Source organism: Marmota marmota, unplaced genomic scaffold (assembly GCF_001458135.2).
Source record: "Marmota marmota marmota unplaced genomic scaffold, marMar, whole genome shotgun sequence".
In the NCBI taxonomy this organism is placed as follows: Eukaryota; Metazoa; Chordata; class Mammalia; order Rodentia; family Sciuridae; genus Marmota; species Marmota marmota.
The window spans coordinates 11,723,574-11,728,315 of NW_025999913.1; the positions used below are offsets into that span (position 1 = coordinate 11,723,574).

A 4,742-nucleotide genomic window follows, 5' to 3' on the forward strand; every position below is an offset into this window, starting at 1 on the left:
TTATTTGCTCTCTGGGAAGGTGAACAAGTATTTGTGGTTAAAAAAATAAAATAAAAAGTACTTAATACAAAAGATCAGCATCAATTCCTAAGTTCTGATGTTCCCACTAGGGTAAATGAATTTAAAAGCTTATTTTGGGGCTGGGGATGTGGCTCAAGCGGTAGCGCGCTCGCCTGGCATGCGTGCTGCCCGGGTTCGATCCTCAGCACCACATACAAACAAAGATGTTGTGTCCGCTGAAAACTAAAAAATAAACATTAAAAAATTCTAAAAAAAAAAATAAAAGCTTATTTTGGATTTCTTTTCTTTTGTATCTTATATCTCACAGCTTTGTTGTGTACTTTATTTCAGTTAGGTGAGCGGTAGATTAGTTGTCTTTAAAATAACATGTTAATTTCAACATCCTATGTGGACAGAGAATAAAGCATTTACATAGATTTCTTTTTTTAGATTGTCAATCATTTTTGAATCATTTAGGAGGTCACTTTGAAAACATTATCCTTTGGAGAATATAAAGTTGATGTAAACAAAACCGTCTTAACCCTTTTGACCATCAATAGATGCAGGAAGGGAAATTCTATGCTTTCTAACTTGTTCCTGAACAGAATCTCTTTCATGACATAAAATTAGACACACGGCCATTTTCTTCTTCTGGTGGCATTCTATTGGTTAGCCGTGACTTCTAGGGAGGAGCTTGGGATTTGAGCAAGGAAATATGTTCGTTTTTATTTTCTAATTTCTAAGCTGCATTTTCAAAAATTTCTTTCATTATTAACATATTAAAGAAGAAAAAAATTAGAATTTTCTTATTAAGTAATGTGGCAAATGATCCTGATTCCATTATAGTGCTGTTATGTTCCAGAAGGATTGGTATATCTTGCCAAATGTCCCTGTTGGTGATGCACACTTACTCCTATTTCTCACGGAGTATTTAAAGTCTAGACAGAGCACCCCACTGAATGTTATATATGTGAGCTCTGGTCCCTGTCTTGTCGTGCCCTCGCTGTCTGTTTACAGACCATTGTTTCACCTCTTCATCTTAAAAAAATAAAATGAAATAAGACAGAAACTTGGCAAGATGGGTGGTGTTTCCAGCCCTGTTCCTTGCATATGCAAAATCTCCTTTCCACAACCAAATACCACCTCTACCCTGCCTCTCAGCCAGAGCAGTTGTTTCTGTTTTGTTTAATCTTATTTCATATATTCACCTCAGATTTCATTTGGTTTCTGGAGCAAAGGTAATTTGAAAACACCCTAGAAGAGATTCTTTGAAGGATCCTTCTAGAACCAAACCTTCCTGAGTCTGTGAAATTCAGGCCCAGGTTGGGGGATGTGGATTCTTCCATGAACCCTAACACCATTCCCGATAGGAAGTTGCCTGCTTTCTTCCTCGCAGGCCAGAGGCGTAGATCTTTATTTGTTCTGAAACATGAAGTTGGACTGTCTAGGCTACAATGGAGATGAATGAAAAGGAATTAAGTGCATGTGTCAGAAAACGGCTGGGGAAAGAGGAATTCTTGATCTTCTCCTTCTTTAAATGTCTAGCGGACCCCTTGGCATCCCTCCTGGTTTGGTGGTTTTGCTTATGAACATGCTCTGTTCAGAAATAATAGCTGGCAGAGTGCCCTGGGCATACATTCATCAGGGAGCCATAATTCAATGCCATGCCGGGAAAGGTCAGACTAGAAAATAGCGCCAGATCTTCATCAACAGCTGAATAGGGAGAGGGGGTCAGGGTCTGATCTCCACTCTTAGTGCCAATAAAATGGAGTGCTTGTATTCAGAATCAGTGCCATTCATCCCAGCAAGTCGGACGCATTTTATTGGATGTAATCTAACAATTGGGTGATCTATTCTTTGACTTCAAGTGAAAAAAACAACATTGAGAACTTCTGGATAGTCCTAAAGGAAAGTAGTTATTGCAGAGCTAAACCAGATGTTGTGATCCTGTTCCCAGCCCTCCCACCCCTTCAAGACACAGTATCAGAGATGCTGATACATTCATTCTGTAACTCCACCCACTCTATCAGGAGGCAAGTGCCCACGACACCATTTGCCAAAGTAGGAGGTGAGAGTGTGGAGACGCAGCCTCCTTGGCCCCCATCCATTTCACAGCCCCTAAGCGGCCACGTTACAAGTGAAACACAGAGACAGATCATTTATGCTGTCATTCCTTTTATTTTTTCCATGAGAAAGTCTTCATTTCATATTCAAAAATCACAGACTATATCTATTAGACTTCAACTGACTGCATTTCCCAGTTGCCCCGAACACTTCTATGCCAGCGACATATCACTGAAATTAGTTCTGATCCTTTGCATTTGTGTTATTAAAGAAAGGGCTCTGTCTCTTATTTCTCTTATATCTCCTCTGAGACCCAAGTAAAATGCTAACAACCAGGAGACTCAATATTTTTGACTGATTTTTTTTTTTTTTGCGATTAAAGAGACAAAAATCAGTATAGAAATCATTTGAAATGTGTTAAGTTGCCAAATAAGTGTATTCATTTAGCAGTGAACCTAGGTTAGACACTTAAGAATGAGCTACAAAGTCAGAGGTGGGGTGTGGCTCCGTGGTAGAGCACCTGCCTGAAGTGCATGAGGTTCTGGGTTTGATCCCCAGCACCACAAAATTTAAAAAGAAAAATAAAGGGAAGAGGGGTTAAATGAGGAACTGTCACTTTGATTTAAATGAAAATGAATTTGGATCATCAAAGTGCTGCCAGATAAATAATTTTTAAGTGTCTCCTCTGCGTCAAGTTTGATATGTCATTTGCTGACACAATAATGCTGAGAAACCAGCTACCTTAAACTTCAATGGCTTAAAACGTGGCCATTTTTTTTAGCTCAACAGCAGATGCACACAGGAGTGATTTTGATTGGGTTCGGCTGGTGGCTCTTTTTGTTCATACTTGGTCCACTCCCATCTCTGGCTGGCTGCTGGGGTGTTGGGGTGAACTGGTTTATGTGATTCTCCTCCTCCGGCAGGCTAGCCCAAGCCTGTTTTCATGGTAGTGTCAGAAGGCAAGAGCCAGAACAAGTCCCAGGGTGCAGGTGCCTTCCAAGTCTGTGTGTACTGTATGTGCCAACAGTCTCCTGGCAATCCTGAGTTACAAGGCTGAACTCCAGGGTGGAGTGGGAGGCACTACAAAGGCAGAGTAAAGAACTGAATATATAGGAAGAAATAAAGAATTAGGGCCATGGATGCCGAATCCCCACAGCCTCTGTGCTAATTTAATCAAAGCCACCTCATTTAACTTCACATTAACTCTAAGAACTTATTACTAGTGTCCCCATTCAATACCTGTGAATAGTGAGCGTAGGAACAAGTACAACCAACTGATGGCTAACGAGCCACGACTTGTCTCCTCTCTTGTGTGGTCTTCTGTCTTCATGCATTTTAGAGTTTTTTAAACATTGATTATTTACAGAAAAAAAATATGAAAATTTATGGGACCAAAAGAGGTTTTCAAAGGAAGTGGTGGTTGGGAGAAAGAGAAGAGTAAATTTAGGAACCAAAGAAACTGGTCTCCTTGTCCCCCCTTAACACAGGTCCCGATTCCTTTCTCAAATAAAAAACAAAAGAAAAGGAAGAAAGGGAAAAACTAAAAGAGAAAGAAAGAAAAACAAATAAATCCTACTGAGTTAATCTACACAAATAATGGATGCCAGATGAATTTGGGGTGGTGGTGGGGGGTGATAACAGCCAAGATGATCCTAAAGAACAAGAGGAAAAACAAAACCAGAAGAATACCCAGGGGCCTTGTGAAAAACCCAAGCATTGGAAAGCCATTATTTGTCTTTGAGGTATTGCCATACATTGTAAAGCCACAATAATTCAAATAAAGCAGTGCCATCACAAGGAGAGACAGACCAACAGAGAGAACTAGAGAGCTCAGAAGTAGGCCAGCATGTATACAAGAATTTAGAATATGATAAAGGTGACCCGTCAAATCAGTAAGAAAATGATGGATTATTTAATAAACGATGCTGAGAAGACCGAAGAGTCATCTGAAAATGTGATTGTATTTCTACAACACCTTACACTGAAAACCATTCTAGATCTGTCAAAGAAGTAATCGTGAAATAAAACAACTAAACCATGAGAATGAAACAAGAGAGTGTATTTTAAAATGTCACTGGGAAATGGGGGAAGATACTAGGTTTGACACAAAAGCCAAGTGTCCCTGGGAACCAGAGGGGAGACTCAGGGTCATCCGGGGAGGGCCAAGCAGGCTCCGTTATTAATCCAGGACTCTGGTTACTTCAGGCTCCTCCTGGGGCACTCACTACCGGCTGTCTTTTGTGGGCAGTGTCCACTGTGGGCCAAGGGGACACGAGAGGGCACCAGTGACTTCGGGCCAACACAGGAAGCAAAACTGTGTGCATCCTCAGGTGAAACAGTGAGATGACTCTCCAACTCCAGCCCCTGGTTCTATGCTCGTGAAACCTGGATATGGGAGGACGTACCCTATGTGGTCACTCGTTCAAAGTAGAAGCAACATCTTGTAAGACAGCCCTCTAAATTGAGGAAGCTGCAGTCTGTCGGCTTCCACTGTAATGGCATCTTCCAAAGGCCGTTCTACCTTTTTTTAGGTTGGCTTTCCTGGGTGATGGGATCCATGGTAGGATCGATGAATCTCGTGTGTATCAACTGATTACCTCTTTTTCTGCAGTAAAATGTATTCCTTGTTTGAAAGCAATACACTACCATCTTTGGGTTTCTTGGGTCAGGAAGACCAA

General features: G+C 41.0%; 1 non-coding gene across 1 annotated transcript; it reads left to right on the plus strand.

The window, feature by feature from the left end:
- Window positions 1–2,558: 2,558 nt before the first annotated feature.
- Trnaf-gaa lies at window positions 2,559–2,630 on the plus strand. Its single transcript has one exon. It is a non-coding gene; the product is annotated as a tRNA-Phe (tRNA).
- Window positions 2,631–4,742: the final 2,112 nt, after the last annotated feature.